The sequence below is a fragment of the Cynocephalus volans genome, chromosome 8, assembly GCF_027409185.1.
Source record: "Cynocephalus volans isolate mCynVol1 chromosome 8, mCynVol1.pri, whole genome shotgun sequence".
Classification (NCBI taxonomy): domain Eukaryota; kingdom Metazoa; phylum Chordata; class Mammalia; order Dermoptera; family Cynocephalidae; genus Cynocephalus; species Cynocephalus volans.
In genome coordinates, this window is record NC_084467.1 from 97,133,254 (window position 1) to 97,153,528 (window position 20,275).

Below are 20,275 nucleotides of genomic sequence, written 5' to 3' on the forward strand. Positions count from 1 at the left end.
CTTTCATAACTTCCCTAGCTATTTTTGCTTGTTTCTTTTTCTGTTTGAAGCTTAGAATCAGCTTGTCTAGATAAAAAGGAAAAAAAAAACTTTTTATTTTCATTGGGGTCATTTAAAAATTATGGAGTAATTTAGAGAGAATTAACATGTTTATATGTTTTGTCTCCCACTCTAAGAACATGCATGTTATTTCTTTTCTTATGTCCAAACCTTCTTTTGGATCTCTCAGTAGCATTTGGTAGCTTTCTTCACATAGATTTTTCTTTTCTTTTCTTTTTTTTTTAAAGATGACTGGCGGTAAGGGGATCTTAACCCTTGACTCGGTGTTGTCAGCACCATGGTCTCTCAAGTGAGCCAACCGGCCATCCCTATATGGGATCCGAACCTGTGGTCTTGGTATTATCAGCACTGCACTCTCCCGAGTGAGCCACCGGCTGGCCCTTCACATAGATTTTTCTACACATCTTTTAAAATTTATTCCTAAGTATATTTCTTTTTGTTGTTGCTGTTGCTACTGTAACTGAAGAATTTTTTCTATCTTCTTACTGGTTGTTGTATGTCTAAAGGTTAGATATTTAATATGTTAATTTTGTATCCAACCATAATACTGGATTATCTTGTTTAAGTTTTTTAGCTATAAATTACTTTTTTAAATGAAGCTTTCAGCCATTAAGAGGAGAATGCACGTTACATTTTAAAATCCCCGGGAAAATGGCTATTTAATGATTCAATGAGTGAATAAAACGTAAGTAACTTAGAGTAGTGCCTCGCATATTTTATGAGCTACTGCTAACAGCAACAGTGGTAATACTGCCTTGAGTTTACACAGTTTTATCTCATTTAATCCTCACAATGACCCCATGAGGTTACAGAACAGATTATTACTTCCATGTTCCAGATAAAGAATCTGAAGGTCAGAGATATTAAGTGATTTGTCAAAGGTCACCTGTCAAGGTAGTGCTAGCATCAGGCCCTGAGTTTCAAGAAAGATAAAGAGATGAATCCTTTTGTAAAGTGAAGGGTCCCTTAGAATGACTCACAGAAGGTCCATTTTGATTTTCATTCTGATGTTCATACACAGGTGTGTTTAGTTGGGGGCACAACTGCCCTGCTCCATAAGGACTTGATGGAGTCGGATTCTCCAGGGGAACATTCTGTGTCACAGAGTACCAGTAAGGAAAAGAATCGGAGCTGCCTCTGGAGTTTGGGTAATGGGGCCTGACCTATAATCGTGTGTTACCTCTTGCTGCTGTGAAGAGCTGTCCATTCATCTCCTTCATCACCCAGCACGATGGCCTTGCGTTGCCAGGGGAGATGAAGAACAAAGAAGTTCAGAGGTCCAGCTGAGTCACAGCCAGGGAAGGTAAGGTGCAGGACAGAAATTGGAGGCCCTGTCCTCTCCCTGGTCCTCCAGGGCCTTTGGCCCCTCCCTGCCTCTTTCTCTCCCAGATTCCTCCCCATTTCTCCCCCACCTCCCTCGATCCTGCTCACCACTGGGATTCATTAGCCTCAGGACTCCTCTCAGGCCCTGAAGTGAGCCTTCCACTTTACAGAATGAGGAGTCAAAGTCAGGAATGAGGAGCTCTCTAGAAGCTGCCGTGAGGTGGAAGCTGGGAATAGAAGTTCAGGTCTCCTCGCAGGGAGTGGGATGCCTCTGAAGGGCCCTGGAGTTGCCACCTCCCGTTTAAGCCTAGATAGGAAGTTATCCCCATAATATCACGATCATGCTGTAAAACTTTCAATGGCTCCCTATTGTCTTCGGACAGAAGTAGAGGCTTTCCAGCCTGACATGTCAGCCCTCCACATTAGAGAATCAAACTTGCCTTCCAGCTTTATCTCCCACTTGTCCCCTAAGTCCACAGCTACTAAATGGCACAGCTGAATCCAGACCCAGGTCTGTGAGGTCAGGATCATGATTAATTCCCTCGTGAGCTCATCCCTGCTTGCTCACTATTTCTTTATAGTGGTCTCCTAGCTCCAGATAGGAAGTTGGATGGACTTGCTACATCCATCCCTTCATCTGATAACTATACTTCTATTAATGCAGCTCAACTTAAGTTAGGTGTTTTTAGCAGCCATTTCACATTGTTTCCTCATTTTTTTTTTTTAGCTTGAAATAAACAAAAACTGTAGGTATTTTTCATATAAACTGTGATGGAACTGAGAAATATAGGGAGAGACAGAGAGAGAGAGAGAGAGAATATCCTATTTCCTTCTTCCAAGCAACAGAATACTCAGAGCAAGAGTTGAACTGAACACAAACCCTTAAGTGCTAACAAAGTCCCTTTTTCACTCCTTTAGGAAACATTTGCTTTTTCTTATATCCAGATGAAGTTCATCATTGTCCTAGAGAATTTGTCATAGAGAAACCAGGAACTGAGTTCAGTCAAGGTCAGGGTTTCACCAGGTAGGTATGATAAAAGGGCAGAGAGGCAAGGGCATCTTCTGGTTATTTCCTTGATATCCCAGGACACATCATTCTTACTATATCCCAAATCCATTATCTCTTTACCTTCTTCCCCAAATTTGCTCCTCTTTCTAGATTCCCTGTCTTAGTTAATAATAATACAATCATCTAATAATACCACTAATAACAGTTATCTATTAAACACATATTATAGCAGATGTGATACCAGATATTTTAAAAGAATCATCTCGTGCGATGATCATAACCTTATGGGGTATGTGTTATTCATTTTACAGATGTGGAAACTGAGGCTCAGAGAGGTTATATAACTTGCTCAAGGTCTCTAGTAAATGGCAGTCAGAATGAAAACTTAGGTCTATCAGGCTCCAAAGTCCTCCTTTCCCATCATCACACCACCTTCAAGTTCCCTTGCCTTAAGACTGCCTACCTCTGACACTTTCCTTCCTCTCACCTTCCATGCCATGTCAGTTGTCACAGTCTATCTGTTCATCTCTGCATCTTCTACATCACTTGCTACTTCCTGCCATGCCCCTCCCCCCCATTCTGCTTCCCTGGTTGGGTCCACTACAATGTAAGCTCCATTAGGGCAGGGATCCTTATCTGTCTTGTTTTCTGCTATATCCTCAGGGCCTAGAGCAGTGTCAGGTAAACACTAGGTTCACTAAATAGTTGTTGAATAAAAGGGTAAACGTCTGTTAGGAGATAATTTTCCATGGATGTCTCACATTTCTGCAAGTCTTGTGGGCTTTTTGTTCCAGACTGTCTTTTGGAGGATGCTTGCATAGCAAATAGCCTTGGAAGATAGAGATAGTGTCTCCCTCTAGTGGAGGGTAGTTTTGTTTCCTGTCTATTATAATAAAGATAATGTCTGGGGCAAAGGTTGGGAGGGTTGCTTGCAGCCCATTATAAAAGATTGGGGTTTCCTAAGGTTGGAGTTCCTTGACATGTGGAGTATCACCCGGGTCCAGCCTTGTGTCCCTCCCATGGGACTTGGGGATTAAGGGCAGCTAATTTGAATGTGAAGCTCATGCTGCTTGCTGTGCTATGAGTAATAGAAGTCCTTAGTCTGTGGCCCAGGAGTCTCCTGTCTTCTGCCAGCATCTATGAAAGTGTGGCAGGCTAACTTGTTAGATTGCAAGGGTAAAATTTCATACCCTTCAGCGTTCTTGATAATGGCCCTTATTGCCTTTCACTAGAACAATTAAGACAACACCCACCTCACATCCCTTGCGAACACCTGCCTCTGATGTCGATGGTCCCCTTAGTGTCCTTCAAAGCAGAGGTAATTCATTAGACTGCTCAAACAGCCCTCCAAGGCCCTGGCAGGATGGCTCCAGTTTCCCTGTCTAACTTCACTTCCCATCACCCCTTGAGCTCCAGCTCGGGCAACCATCCCCCTGCACACCTCCTCCACTCTCTTGCATCTGCTATGCCCTTGTCGTGCTGTCCTCTCCACAGGGGCCATCCTTTCCCCGCTTCTGTCCGTCCATCCTTTGAGGCTGGGATCATCCATGAGACCTGCCCAGAGCCCAGTCATAATTTCCCTCTCCCTCACTGTCCCCTACTTTACTTATCTTGTACGGTTCTTCAGTCCTTCTTTGTATTGTGACTATCTGGGTAAAGCCCACTCTGCCTCTCCCAGAGTTTCTGTTCCCTCATCTCTGTGGTCTTCTCAGCCTCTACAGTCCCTGGCATACAGTAGGAGCTCAACAGATGAGTGACATATTGAAGAGTTGAACTGCACAGGGAATGGCCTTGCAGGACGGGGGGATGGAAGGACGGTGGAGAGGAAAAGGCATCCCAAGGGAAGAGAACAAAGTGATCAAAAGCACGGAGGTGAAAACGCCTAAAGCAGGGGGAATAACCACTTCGGGTGGGACTAAGTTCATAAAGGGAGGCCGGAAGAGCTGAGTCTGTAAAGAAGAAAGTGAGGCCTAGGGCTCGGGAGGGCTTTGGCCATTGGGGCCCCATTCCCCTCTGAGGACGGAAGCCCTGGTGAGGGCTCCAGGGTCAGGGTCCCCTGACCAGGGGCCTGTAGAGTCTGTGCCCCCCAGCAGCTCCATCTCCAGCTTCCCACCCTCCTCTGCTTGCGTCGGCCATCAGAGCCTCGCTCGCGGCCCGAGAGCCTTGCACTGACGCGGGCCCGCGCGTGAGTCAAGCCTGCGTCACGGCGCCCCGCCGCCAGGGTGGCCTTTCGGAAAACGAGGGAACAGTGCGCGCCGCGCTCCGCCCAGCTCCGTTCCGCTCCGCAGAGCCGGCGCCACCAGGGCACAGGGAGGGCGGCACTCGGCTCCAGCTTTCGCAGCCCCACGGGCTCCGTCCGCCGCGGGACCTGGGTCCACCGGCCGCTCCTCCGAAGCCCGAGCGCGCGGCGGGCGGGAGCCGGGTTGGGACTGGCGGCGAGGGAGGGAGCTAGGAGCGAGCGGAGTTGCGTGCGCCGGCGCGCAGCTCCGGCCCCCCACCCCCCAGTCCCGGCTGGGGCCTGTCGCCGCCAGACTCGGGCTGCCCGTGGGAGGGGCTGTGCGCCTGGGATCCGTCGGGGACCGCAGCTGCCCGGCCGGAGTGCAAGGGCCGAGTCAGCGCGACAGCCCACGCGGGACAGGTGAGTCGCCGGCCGCGCCCCGCCTGCCTTTACCGGGCCAGCCACCGCAACTTTGCCTGTTGCGGCCCCGCCCCATCTAGGGAGGCCTAAGGACCCAGGTGCGAGGCGGCGCTGCCCCCGTATTCGCCGGACCCTGCGCTGGCCTCGGGCTCCTCCCGCCGCTCCAGTCGCCGTTGCCTGGCGACGGAGCCCTGGGCCGCGCTCCTTGGGCACATTGGGGTGCCCAGCGGCTCACGCACGGGTTGGACACCGGGCTTCAGCTTCTGGTACTCAGGAGGGCCCAAGAACTCCGGAGGTAATTGGGCAGAACTGTGGAAGCAAGCGCCCGCGGAGGACTGGGGAGCCGCCGGCCCGGGCGATCCCGCCGCCTGGAGCTGCGCGCTCAAGGCGCAATTCCGCAGGGACGCTACTGCGCGGCTGCAGACCCCAGCCCCAGCAGCTCCGCCTCAGGCCCGTGACCTTGACAGTAACATTGGCAAGAGAAGCAGAACGCTCACGTCCGAGATGAATATTTAATTCCCAGTCCTGGGGCTGGTCCTCGTTGAACTCGGAGCTAGCGGTAGTCCTTCCTCCCTCTGAGGGAAGCGCGTCTGGGAACGGAATGGTAGAGACAGGGGACGTGCGCGGGGAGCCGATCAGGAGGGGGCGCCGTTTAGGGGGAGAGGCCTCTGCCACGTTTATACCTGTGCGCGCCGAGCTCTGAAGCGATGCTCCCGGTGCTCCAGGGAGGGCCGCTCACCCAGGGGCGCGGCCGCCTTGGAAGGAAGCCTGATGTTTCCTTTTAAAGCCCAAACAGCCCTATTATGGCTCCAAATTCAGAAATACCGAGGCCACTCACCTTACAGGACTTAGTTGCTGTCAAGTTTTTTTTTTTTTTTTAAGAAATAATTTGATCTTATTCCTCTTTCTCTTTTTTGAGAAATATTTTAACGACCCTTTCGGATTAGGAAATTTCTAACCAGAGCTGCCTTTTAGCTGTGACTACGAGGTAGGTGGGGTTGGGTTGGGAGACAGGAGAGTGGTATAGAGAAGGAAGATTCTTTTGAGGACACTGCCCTCATTAACAGGAACTTCCGGGAACTCAGACAATCCTGTAATGGCTCCAAAAAAATTCAACCAAAACTTTAGTTAGATCTTAACTGTTAAGGCTTTGCTGGATGTGCTGATTGATGTCTGGAGAACAAGGTCAGAGTGTGTCACGGTTAACAAGGGGGCTTCATGTGTCTCACGCTGTACTCACATTATCCCATGGTGGGGTGAGGTGGCTCCATCACCTGAGCAGGAAGAGCTGTGAGGTCACAACTGGTTGTGCTTGGTCATGGCTCATCCATTGGGACCATTGGAGGCTAGCTCCTCTGCCGGCTTTTTCTCTAATGGAGTAGCTGTGGCTAAGTAGGTGGTTGAGTCTTAGCGAATCCCTGCGGCTCAGCCTGGAGGGTGACTCAGTGCAGGAGGGAAATCGTGCCCACCAGCTCTCATGGAGTGAGTTTATTGGCCTGAGTCACACGCAGAGTCGTATGTCAGCTGTCTGTGAGTTGAATGGAGTTTTAGCAGGACTCGTGAGTAGGATGCCTGAGCCCCAAGTGTTTGGGGGCCACTGACCAGAGGTGGGCAAGTCCTCAGAGCCAGCTAAACACAGCTAGGGCAGCCTGGCTGCTGAGCAAGGGTCCTAGAGCTCTGACACCATGGGGAAGGTGAGCAGGGCCAGGTTGAGGGCTGGGGGGTGGGGTTGTTGGATGGGAGGCTGGTGGGAGGCCCATTGATTGTGGTTAAAACTGGACCATGTGGTCAGAGCTCTGCCATGTGCCAGTGGGGTGACCTTGGGCAGGTCATTTCATCTCTGGAGCCTCTGCTCAGTTGTGAAACAGGGATGCCCACGGTACCTTTTCCACAGGCTTATTTTGAGCCCAGTGCTAGACACATAGCAGATGCTCATTAGATATTAGTTCCCCACCCCTTCCTGTATGGGCCAGAGGTGATTCTTTCTCTTCCTGTCCCTGCTCCTGAATGTGAGAAGGGGTGTGGAGACAAAAGAAAGTATTCACATGTATTAAGAAAGACCCATAACTCAGCTTCAAAGAGACCTATTTCCAACCCTCAAGTCTCTCCCATGAGACTTTGGATGGAGAGGCCCAAGTAAGAGCAAGGCTAGTGTGGGGGTGGGGTGCAGGTGTGCTGGATCTGCTGGGTCCCAGGGCCACATGCAATAGCTTCAGGGTGAGACTCCAGCACAGACCTTTACTCATTGGGATTGTCCATGACGGTGGCCTGGTTCCAAGCTATGGTACCTGCAGGGTGGACTTCAGGGGTCCCTTCTCTTTGATGAGATCTTGCCATCACCCTCCCCACCCGTCCTATCCATAATAGAGTTGGAAGCTGCAAGAGAACTGTTCAGGAGAAGGGAGGCTGACTTTCCCTGGAGAGGAAAGTGATAAGTGTCTCCTACTTTCTGAATGTATATCTGAAGGATCCAGATATTCCCCCTTGCTCCCAGCTAAGATGTGTGTTGTGCTAAGATGTATGTGCCTCAAGAGTGAAGGAAATAAGGGGATCCCCGATGCAGCACGAAAGAAGCCATGCTGACCTAGGAGAACTCCAATCTGCTACTGGAAGTGTGTGTGCACATGTGTGTGTTGTGCGTATGTGTGTGTGCATTGCATTCACCATTCAACCTGGAATCAGTGCCCTCCACATTGGATCTGGGAGCAAATTCCAAGGATGATGGAGGCAGAGATGAGAGGACTCCAGAGAAGCAGGCTCCTCTTGCCTTTGCACCCTCCCCTCCCTCATACTCCTTTCCATCCAGGTTGGCTGTAGCAGGACAATTAATCATTAATCCCTTGAAAACTGCTAAGATGAGCAGCAGTACAGTTTAAAGGGAAGATGAATTTGAGCTTTTTTCTTAGAATCAGGTCTGAGTTATCACTTGCTCTCAGGCTGGGCTGCAAGAAGTTCTCACAACCAAACATCTGGAGCACCAGGATGAGAAAAAAACCTGCCATATCAGCTCATATTCCAGCCTCCCCCGACTGATGTCCCAGGCTGCCAGAGATCAGAGGCACAGTACCATGGGTCAATCTAATTGCTAGAGCAATATCCCAAACTCAAGTGGGACAGTGATCTGTGAGGAAATGCATGCTTTGTGTGCTTTTTGGAGGGGCAGGTACAGTTTTGGATTCTAGCAGCTCATACCATGCTTGGCATGCAGTATTAATATCCAGTTACTAAATTGAGGCTTCTGCGCTGTGCTAAGTGCTTTATTCAGAGACCATCTCGTTTAATCTTCAGTACAATTCCAGGAGACAGATATTGCTATCTGCAGTATACAGATGTGGAATTTGAGGTTCAGGGAGGTTAAATAATTTGCTCAAGGTCACACAGGAAGTGAATGGCAGCCTGAGCATTGTAACTCAGTTCTGTCAGATTCCAAACTTCATGTTCTTACCACTATGTGATGAGTTTCTACGTTAATTAGTTCTTAAATATTTACTGATGGCCTAGGCATTTGCCCGAATGAGGTTGTCTAAGCGTGTGTCCAGTTCTTTAAGCTAGTGCCCTGGGAAAGAGGAAAATGGGCCTCTACCAATGGAAATAGGTAGAAAATGAATATACCCAAATTTCCAAGGTTTTGGGAATATGGCATTTGGTTCCAGGAGGGTTGGAATCCAGGAAAAGATCTCAGGCTCCATCTTGGTACTTTATTGTCCTGCCTCTGTCTTTCTCTTTTTGACCTCCACCACCCCCGACCTCATTACCTTAAAATTTGCCCAAGCCAGGGGCTGGTGCCTGGAGCAGTGAGTGAAGAGTCAGAGCAGGATGGATGCTGCCCTAGGAATGTCTGCATCTGCCCAATCAAGGACGGCCAGTCACTGATGGGAACTCTGGTGTGTCAGGTTTCTCTGCCAGAGAGTGTGTGTCAGGGATTTGTAGCAGTTTCTGTTGAGGCCCGAGACTCCAGAGCAGAACTGCTAACACTCCAAGGTTATTTACAGCTGCTGGCAGGGGTTGCTCAAAGGGGTGCTGCTTGCTTCCTGGACTTGTCCCAGGGAGAACCCACTCTCCTCACCCCCTCACGAGGGGCCCTGCCACTTGTGTACTTGGCTGTTCTGGGAAACCTGGTGTTTGATTCCTCCTGCTTCTCTGTCTCTTATGTCTCTGAGAAATTGCCATCCTGAGAGGAACAGGCCATGCTGTCTAGCCTGCCATCTCCCCCACCCACAATCTCAGTGAGGCAGTTCCAGTGAGTGAGAGTGGATACTGGGGTGTAAGCATTAATGTTCTCCCACCCTTAACAGGCAAAGAGGACTACCCAAGAACCCTTACTCCATAGGCAGCTGTTTTTTATCCTTCAATAATTCTCTTCTTTCTTTCCCTCCTCCCATTAGTAATTTTTTTTAAATTAAAGCTTTGTTTATCTACTGGCAAATCTGGTTATTTAAAAATATATAATTAGATATTCACTGTGTAAAAACACACGTGAGGATATAAGCTCAGATGCAATATGAATTACTACTGGATAGAATTATCCTTATGTTCGGAACTAGGAATGTTTTGTTGGAGAATAATTCTGGGTCTGGTGAGTCCTAGGCCACCCGAGTCCTCAAGTTGGGAGTTGAGGCATAAAGCCCTGTCTGTAGCCTCTTGTGGAGCGAGAGTGAGACATACATAGAGCCAGAGGAGCTAATGTGCCAGCCCTAGGCCCTGGGGTCATCTCAGTAGCTGCAAGGTCCCACTGAGCTGCCACTCTGACTTCCAGAGCCTACCCCAGTGTTTCATTTGAAGATAAGTTTCCTCCTGCTCTACTTCATCATTTCTAATTAATGGTTTAATTAGAATTTCTACTGGGTTCTGTGTATCATACCACTTATTTTTTCACTTGTAAATAGAATTAATTGTTTTACACCTGAAAATCCTGCTGGTTGTATTTTTCTTTAATTATAAGACTGCTGGACTCCTGTGGTTTTAAATCCCACACCAGCTGTACACAGGGCAGGAGTGCTATTTGCTAAAGCTACCTTGCAAGAGATGTGAACAGTCACGTGGTGAGGTGGTTACAGCAGGTGCTGCCGGGTGAGTATTCACTAAGGACATGGACCTTCTCTTCTTTGGATCTCAAGGAAGGAGAGCAGATGTACCTGTGCTGGGCAACCCGGGCTGCCTCCCAGAATGGCCTGGTGGGCGCTGTCCACGGTCCTGCCACACCACTGAGGCCATCTGCCTTCTAGTAATTTGGGGACTCCTTTAGAACAGCTGGAAGGAATATCCTTGACCAGTTCCCTGAATGGTATTATACTGTTAGTTTTGGGAAAAGACCTGACCAAGGGAGGAAGCTCCTGACCTCAGGGAGAAGTGGTGGTAGATGGGCTCATTCCACTGTCAACTTGCTGAATGAGATTGAAGAGGACCATTTTGCAAGGCAGCAAGTACGTGGCAGGACTTAACAACCAGTGCCATGGATGGGTTGCGTGTGGTCCAGAAACAATAATGCCCTCATCTCTTGAAGTAGCCTGGGGTGGCCTAAGGTGGTGGAGCCTCCTTCATTTGCCCCAGTGTGCCATACCAGTATTATTTTCTCTGTGTGTTGTGACATGTGAAGGATTTGAAAGCACCAATATATTGGAAAGAATAGGGGCTACAGAGTTTGGTATGTCACAATCTGAATCCCCACTCTTCCACTTCCTGGCTGGCTAATCTGTACATGATAGTTACCTTCCCCTAGCGTAGGCTTCTTCGTCAGTGAAATGAGAAATCCATTTTTGCCTCAAGTTGTTGGGAGGATAAGTAACATATAGCAGCATAGTAGGTCTTCACTGTGAATAGTCACCTGGGACTTGTTCACAGTGGGAGTACTTTTCTGCCAGGCCCTCCACAAAGCTACACTGGAGGCTGGGGAGGAGACACCCTTCGTGTTCTCAGGAAAGAGATGTCATGTTGGGACTGTAATTAAGGGTTTCTGATCACTATTCCTTCAAGTGCTCTTCTGCAGTCTGTTGGGTAATGCAGGTAATTGGACACCCTTGGTTCCCTCTGTCTCTGATGAGAGAAAATAGTGGCTTTAAGAAAATCCATGTCAGAGGATCCGGGAAGATGCTGTGAGGACTTATTTGTCACCACCACAGGACCCCTATGAATGAGGAAAGAAGGGAATGAGGCTTTCACTCATTGCTCCTGGATTTTATTTCCACATCTGATTTTTAAGAATTTTCTTTTTCTAAATTGGGATACTGTCGTGGATCCTCTACCTGTCTGGGACCTGGTGTGCCCTTCAGTACCTGAAGGCCTGCTATTTCTCTCTATTCAAAACCTAAACCTTATTCAACAGCCCAATCCAGGTCACCATCATCTCCTACCTACCCTCCCTGTTTCTTCACTTGTCCTACAGGCAGCCAGTGATCCCTTTCAAAATATTTGAGTCACATCACTCCTCTGCTCAAAAACCTCCAACAATTTCCCATTAGCCTTGAAAGAAAGCCCAAGTTGTTTCCATGGTCTATGAGTCCTGCCTGCTGTAGACATTCACAGTCTTCCCATCCCAGCACCTCCCACTCCTGCCTTGCCCAGGGTGCTCTAGGCATGTGGCCCTTGCTTCTGTTCCTTGTCCTCACCAAGCATTCTGGTCCTGCCTCAGAGCCTTTGCACTTTCTGTTCCCTCTGCTCTGAATACTTTCCCAGGATACCCACATGGCTCATTCTCTCACTCTATTCAGGTCTTTGTGTCGCCCTGTCAGAGTGTGCTTCCTTAACTCCCTATCTCTTGTAGCACCCTACCCTACTCCATCCCGTCATACTCTACATTATGTGTATTATATATTTATATATAAGATAGATATGGTATATATCTATATGTACACTATAAGCTATATGTTTGTCTGATTTTTATTTGCCCCCTGCACTAGAATATAAACCCCCCAGGCAGGAACATTGTGTTCTGTGTTCTCTGCTGTACTAGAACAGAGCCTGGCACATGTGTTCAGTACATAGTTGTTGAAGGAAGTAAAGGAAAGGAGGGAGGGAGAGAGAGAGGGAAAACTCCAGACAGGAATATTTATGCATCCCATATTTCAGCAGGACTTCTAGTTTACAGAGTCTCTGGGCTGCATTCTCTTTCTAGTTCGGGGGAAGGGGGGAATCAGTTGGAGGATCAACTCCTGCACCCCCCTCCAGCCCACTGTGTCTTCAGGCTCTCGTGTGCTTGTTCCACACCAGCTACGGGCAGTGTGGGACAGGGGCGCATGTGCCTGTACTGAGGTGGAGCCCTTGTCCCCCACGTTCTCACACAAAGGGGACACTGGTTTATGGCGTGCCCCTGAGGGCCTGCCTGAGTTGAGCACGACCCTTGTCTTATCTCATTTTATACTCAAGACAACCTGTGAAGTAAGAACCTTCATCCCCATCTTTCAGGTCCAGAAGTTGAAACCAAGAGAGGTTGTGTACTTTCCCAAATACTCATAGCTCATAAGTGGCAGGCAGGGCTCAAAGCGAGGTTTTCCTGTCTGTAAAGCTCATGATCTTTCTATGATAGCTTTGAGGTTGAGAGTCAGGTTCCAGAGTCAGACTGTGTCAGTGAAGATCCAGGGGCCCCCACTTTTAAACTGTATGCCCATGGATGAGGTGCCTTATTTCATTGATTTCAAAATGCATATTTTGCACATTGCCATATCTTAAAATCAGGACATGACGTGCAGTCAACAGTCATTTCAAAATGGCTTTTGGTTATGGCATGGGTGACCTAGTTGGATGAAAACCTTCCATTGACCCTTTCTGGTAAGTTCAAGAAAGTGCTGGCATCAGGGGATCTTAAAGTCAATGAAAAATAGGTAATGAATTCCTCTGAGCCTCCACTTCCTCATTTGTAAATGGGAATAATCGTGGTACCTATCTGATATAATTATTGGCGGGATTAAAGGAGGTAACATCTGCATGTCACTAAGCTCAGGGGTCACCACAGTATGACCTGGATGTTATTGTGATCGTTACTATTATGTCACCCCACATTCCCTTCAGAAGTTCCTCCAATAGATCTCTCAGCATCTAATTCTATTACAAGAGAGAATGCGTCTTGGGGGAGGTGGGAGCATGGTGCTACCCTTACTCACATACCAACTGAAGCATGATTTCCCCTCACATGACATGGTAAAATGGAACCAAAAGGTCTTGTTTGCACGGGCCCGCCCACATCCCAGTGCCAGTTTCTTCTCTGGACCATCTGCCCCTTTTCCTGCTTCCCTTCTTGACTAAAAACAAAATACCTGCTGCAGAGAATACGCTCTGCAAATACAACAGAGAGAAGAGCGGGGGGCTACAGCACATTCTGTTGACATTGGCCTGATTTGTTTGGAACGATCTCACCAGTCCCATACCATGCTCTTGCCAACTCTGTGCCCATCCAAAGTTTATTTCTCAGAGGTGAGGATGGATCCTGTCTGCAAAGTGGGAAAGTTGAGCACAAATACTGGCTCCTTCAAAAGAGGCAAAAAGTTATTGAATGATGGCCAGGCCTCTTAATGTACCTTAGCTTTCAAACTGTCACTTGGGGCATCCTTGGGGCATGATATGCTCTTCGAATCAGAATATTGCCTCAAAAAATGGGAAAAATTGGAAAGCTGGAAAAATATCAGACTCTAGAAAATTTGGGGAGTTCAAAATACATCAGTTCATTTATTCAGTCATTCAATTCATTTATATCACATTTATTGAGAACTTAGAATAGTAAGACACTGGGATTTGAACTTGCAAAAGCACAGATGGTGTCAGTTGAGATATGAAATGGAAGGCCAAAACACAAACCTGACAAATCTGTGAAATGGAATCAGAAAAATACCATTCTATTCTCCTTCTCAATAAACTTCTTTCTCTTTTGCCTTTGATCCATGTGGTAACCAGATGCAGTTTGTAGGTAAGCAGGGTTCCCTACAGATGAATAAGGAGCAGAAAGCTGGCTTCTAAGTCTTCAGGTCCTCCCCACATGTGCTGCAAGGCTGCTCTCAATTAGAGTCCCCTGCCGGGCATGCAGACTTCTAGGAGGTTTCAGTGTCTCTCTAGTCAGCTTGGTTAGCTTTTCACCCCTGCCTCTTTGTTTCAGGGGTGAAGGCAGTGGTTAGGATTTCAACATGGGGAGCAGGTTGTCTTCAGAGGGTGAGAGAGCAGGGACTTCACAACATCTGTAAGTACCACATTCCGCGCACAGAAATTTACAAGATAGCCTATGTGTGCCGGGCACCGGCTGGGCAGGGAGCAATGAAGGTGGACACAAAGCCAAACACACCTTCAAGGAATCAGGTGTGTAAACAGCTAGTTGTGCTAGAAAGCCACATGGTAGTAGTGTAAGCTAGTATGACAAGAGTGTGCTGAGAAGGGCAGAGAAAGGAGATGTTAATACTCGAATCACAAATCATGGAAGGTGTCACAGAGGGGAGGACATGGAACTGCAAGGCGTTGGGAGGCAGAGGATGGGGAGGGGTTTATGCAGAGAGTGGAGAGTGTGCTGGGGAGGAAGTGGAAGCCGAGGCTGGGGAGGAAGTGGAAGCCAAGGCTGGGGAGGTGGCGAGGGGCCATATGCCTCGGAAAAGGCTGTCTTCAGTAGACAGTGGGAGTGGGGCGATGTGGTATTTCCAGAAGATGTCTCTGCAGGCGGTGAGTAGGATGGCCTCAGGGAAGAGTGAGTGCAGAGCCTGTTGCAGGTGCCTAGCCAGAGAGAAGGCCTGAGCTGGAGCAGGAGGGGTGGGAAACACAGATCTGAGCACACCGGCAGGATTCTGTGACTCTTGGGTGGGGGTGAAGGAGAGAGAGGTCAAGAATGATGCTGAGGTTCCTGCCTCTGTGTCCTGGGTGAGAGAGCTGCCACCAAGTCAAGGCCAGGCCCAGTCAGGAGCAGTTTGCCCCAGGTGACTGTCAAAAGTTTTGATAAAATGATTAAAAATAATTTGGAGGACAGTTTGTGTCTCTGATAACAGTCAGTCCTGTTTTGGGCTCAGTGGAAGCCCAGAGCCTCTGAGGTAATTAGGAGATCAGTTTCGTCCACAACTGCTTATCACGTGGAAATCAGGAAGCTGTCAAGTGTTTGAGGGAAGGGCCACGAGACCCAGGGAACACAGTTAGGCACCCCCTACAGGGCTGAGCGGAGCAGGGCTCTGTGGGGTCTGTGGCTCTGTGGGGTTAGAGCTCTGTGGCGTTGATGGCCTGCTGTTCAAGAGATGGTGACTTCTCCATTCAGCTCCCCCAGGGAGTCTGACTTGGAAAATAACCCATTCCTGTTTGTCCCTTGAGTTACCTGGTACAACCTTCCTGAGTGTGAATCACCCGGGCCTAGGAGGTGGATGCTGAGAGGGGCTGACTTCGGCATTCCAAGAGGCTGCTGGGGGTGGAGGGCCTCAGAGTTCGTCTCTGGTCACAGAGTGGGGGCAGCCATCCCCCACCCGCTTGAGCTAATTGCCGGATGCTGTGCTTGAAAAGTTGTGGAGCCATCAGCCCTCTGACAGGAGATATTTTTACCTGTCTGCCTTCTAGTCACACTATTTTTTTCTCCTTTTAAGAAGATTCACAGTTGACTCGCTCAGTCTTGCTTCTCTCACATGAGCTATTCTGAGCTGTAAGCCTCCTCTGTTGCTAAGTGACAAGCTGGCATCAAGCTTGCCTGGCGCTCAAGCCCCTGCACTGTGCTCTAGGTAATTGAAGCGTTCCTTTCAGAGAAACCATGCACCTTCATCATCTAATGTGTTGCTCATGAAAGCAACTTTACAACCCACCCAGCTACTACAGGGGGATAATTAGAGTATGCTGGGCTGGCTGTCAGTGCACCCCCATGACAGAGAGTGGCAGGATACACAGGCTGCAGGTCCTGCTGTGCCTGATATCTGGGGTGGGTCATGTGCTGCTGACACCCACATGCAGGAGGGGCTCTTGCTGGATACCCGCTGGAGCTGATGGGGGCCTTGGGGATCACCCAGACCAACCTGTTTACACACAGGGGAATCAAGGCCCTAGGAGGTTAGGGCAGTGGCGCCAGTTTGCACAGTTGGTTGGGAATTGGTCAGGACCAGCGTCCTCCTTATATCCGGACCACGGCTGGCTCCACAGATGCAAAGGCAGGTGCAGAGAGGACTCTCCCCTCTCTGGGTCCTCTGATCCTGGTGCTTGTCCCAGGCAGGGCTTTGTGCACTTTGGCCTTTTGCCAGCACATGGACTCCAGGCATCAGGGAACTGGGGTGGGGGGTGGGGTAGGGAGGGCTGTTCTGAGTCCCTGCTTCCACCTCCCTTTAGAAACCCTTTCTGCCTGGAGAACGGAGAGAGCACAGGATTGGGGCGGCCTGGGTGCTGACAGCTGTGTGCCTTGAGCCCCGTTCTGTGACACCATGGTCTCAGTGCCCCATCTGTAACCTGGAGAGATGGCAGCTGCCAAATCACCTTCCTGGGCTGCAGGGTGGCTCCAGTGAGAGCAGAGGAAGAGCAATGTTTGTGAGTACTTCCAGGGTGCCGGCCCAGCTCTAATCTAAGACCTGTGCACACTCTCCTCCTCACCACATTGAGAAGTGGGCACTGTTGGCATCCTTCTTTGACAGATGAGGAAACTGAGCTCAGTGAGGTTAAGAAACTTGCCAAGTCAGGCGGCTAGTAGGCAGGGAAGCTGGGATTTGAACCTGGGCCACCTGACTCCCAAGCAGAGTCATCACCCTGTATTCTACCAGCAGAGGATGTAAAAATGTTTTTAAATGGTGTCAAAAGATTAAAAATGTGAGCTATATTTTTACTACTAATAATAACATTAAGCTTTTGGTACAAGGCCCTGTCTTTATTAGTAATAACATTGCTGATCTTTTGACCCAAGGCCTGGAGCTGCATGTTCTTTACCTGGCTCCCTGTGACACAGGGGTGAGTGCTGGGACATTGTAGTTTGCTGCCCCACAGGCTCAGGAGGATGCCAGTTCTCGCTAACAAAGGTGGACATTTCTGAGGTGGTGCAAAATGCTTCTTTCTACCTTCCACCTCTGCTCCCTCTGGGAACTCACTTGGGTCCTTGCTGAAGAGAAACGGGTTTTATGGGACCAAATGGAAATATGGGGACTTACACATTTTTAAATATATGAAGGTACATACAATGCAAGGTGTCTGGCAGCAGCTGCTACCATTTGGGTCTTTCCCGGGTGCCAAGCTTGGTGCCAGGCACTTCCTGTGTGGTAACTGCCTGGGTTGTCCAGCAGCCCTCCCTGGGAGATGGGAACAGTCCTGAAGTGATCCCTCCCACCCATGAGGAGATCGATGCACCCAGCTAGTTGTGCCCAGTCCTCCGGTGGTCACCCCGGCCCTCTCCACCCCTCCTCTCACCATCTCCCCTCTGTCTTTCCTCTGGCTGGCCACTCCAGGAATTGCCTTGTGCCATGTCCCTCTCAGGAGCTTTGTCTGCTCTTCCTCTGCCAACACTGTCTTCCATCATGTCACATGGGCTCACTCCGCTCAAATGCCGCCTCCTCAGAGATGCCTTTCCTGACTGCCTCACCGCCACCCGGCATAAAAGAGCAGCTGCCACCTTACTCCACCCCATCATGTCATGCATTTATTTCTTTAATATCTGGTGCTTCCACAAAACATGTGAACTCCACAAGAGGAGACACTGGCCTGTTCTGCTCACACCAAGAACAGAACCTGGTACTCAGGAAATGTATGTCAGGTGAGAGAGGGAATGAATGAGTGGGTTAAAAAGGAACTCTCACATCCAGGCCTGTTTGACTTCAAAGCTCATGCTGACACCCCACACCCAATCATCTTCTCCCTGTGTGACCTCCTTGCCCCCCGCTGAGTCTGGCTCAGTGGGTAGGCCTCTCCAGCTGTGACTTTGGTCAAGGTGTCAGGAGAACCTGCCTGAGTAGCATTGGGCAATTCACTTTCTCACTCTGGGCCTCAGTTCCCTCATATATAAAATGCGAATGTTGAGTTGGGCAATTGCTAGGGTCCCTCCAGCTTTAATTCGTAAGAGTCTGATTCTGGTGTCCACCTGAGCATATTCACTGGGCACAGAGGTTCTGGTCATGATTGCAGCCCAGCCTGGTGTCTCAGCATGCGGGTTCACACCAGCACTTTGCATCCTGCATATCTAATGGCACAGGGGCTCCCTGGGCCCCATCCTGCAATGCAGGCTGCTCATATGCATCACTGACATCTCAGGAAGAAAGAGGAAGTGAGTACTGAGCTGATGGCCTGTAATTGCCACGATCTTGCTGTAGGTTTCCTTCTCTGGCTTTACCTGAATGTGCTAACTTTGTCCTTGAGTCCTCCTAGTTTAAAATGATAATATTTTCCTCTCAGCCCTGTCTCATATTGGTGACTGGAGCTGCCACTCCCTAGGCTATTTATGGGGAAACGTGCTCCTATTGGTCAGCACCAAGATAAATTCTGCAGACTTGCAGGAATCCCCCTTGGTTTTCTACAGCTGTGGCTTGATGATCCATAAATCATATCTAATGCATTGCAGATTGTTCTGATCAAATCCTACTGCAGGCAGAGTAGCTGAGAGAGTCTCTGAGTCAAGGCACTCTAGTGATCACAGTCTCCAGAGGGACCCCAACATTTCTCCCCAACTGTAGTCTTTAATGAAACTCTTGAGGTGAGCTGTAGGGGAAGATGAGGTGCCTGGACAAGCAGCCCTTACATATGCCTTAGGTTTCCTCCATTTGAGCTCCCTGGGGACAGGGACCTGCTGAGTAGGGGAGGAGCACTCATCCTGGCAGCCCAGGCAAGGACATGGATCCCCCACTGCATAACTCCTAGGGACATCCTTCACTTATACAGCATGGGCAACACAGCAGCTCCAGGGGGAGGCTGAGGGCAGAAGGAACCACAGACATACAAGTGCCACCCTTGGGGCACCCTCCAGGACACAATGGGGTGTTCAGCTGGCCTATTGTGAAGTGAAGCCCCAACAGAGAGCTTCTTACAGGGAATCCCAAGGTCTTTAAGGCAGGCTGGCTCTGCCCAGTTACTCTAAAACTCAAGACCATGACTGTTCCTGGGATGGGAGGGAGCAGTCACTAAAGACTCACTGTCCCCCTTGGATGAATTTGTCAAGGAGGTGTCACCCCATGATGTGGTCCCAGGCATGGCCTGGGGAGAGCTAGCTGACCCCACAGATCAGCACGGACAGTCATCCCCATCTGCTAGGCCTCCCAGTTTCATGACTCAAATAATAGAGCGTGGCTGGCCATGTCTCCTTGAAGGTCGGGTCTTTGCTGGGGTCAGCCATGAGGTCTAGGTCAAGCCCAGCAGGAAGGGCAGCCCTGGGCCCTTCTGTTGCATGGTGACCTTGCCTGTGCCATTCTGGTGGTACGTGCATACAAGGAGAGCAAACAGGGAGCCCAGCTTCCAGAGACAGCAGTGTTCCCTTAATAAAATAATTACAGAGCTGGGTAATTTATATCCCTAGAAAGATGCAGGGCAACTGCAGGCCGGGTGTGCATGTGTTTAATTTTAAATCCTCCAACCTCCCCTTAGTGAGGATGTGCCTTAAAATATAACACAAGGTTGGGATTCTTCAAAGGATTCATTTTCTTGGTGCTTTATTTCTTTTAGGGGAAGTATGAAAGACAAATGGGGAATGGTAGGAGCAGGGGAGAGTTTTGCCTCCCCCACCCATGTTGTGCAGACATTATCTGTTGTAAAGCTGTCGCTGAAGGATGGAGAGCCAGCTCTTGGCTGCAGTGGCCCTCAGATAATGTCAATGCTGAGCAACGACCCAGGATTTGCTGGCACTGAGCAAACACCTCTAGGGCTCTGGTGCCAGAGTCCTTAGCTGAGCCTGGTCAGCTTCTCCTGCCAGGGAATGAAGGGGCCATAGGAGCTGGTGTCCAGGATCCCCAAGGTAAGGGCTCTAGAACCATTTTTTTTTTTTTTTTTTTGCAAGTGTTAATGTCCCTTTGGATCACCTGGAGATCCTGTAAAAGTACGGAGAAGGATTTGGTAGGTCTTGCTGGGCCTCAGCTTCTGCATTTCTAACCAACCATGAACTACATTTTGAATACAAAGACCCTAGGATAGGAAAACACTGGCTTCCCTGGCTCCCACCAGGTGTTTTTGGCTAAATAGGCACAAGAATGCTTGGTCTTGGCTACAACCTTGGCTACCCTGGAAGGGGAAGTTTGTGGGAACCTCTGAAGGGTCTTGAATGGTGTAGGCTTTGTAGTATGAAAGAGAGCAATGCTGTCACAGGTAACCCTTCATTTGGGTTTGGTGTATGCTTTGCCTTTTTTGCTCCATTA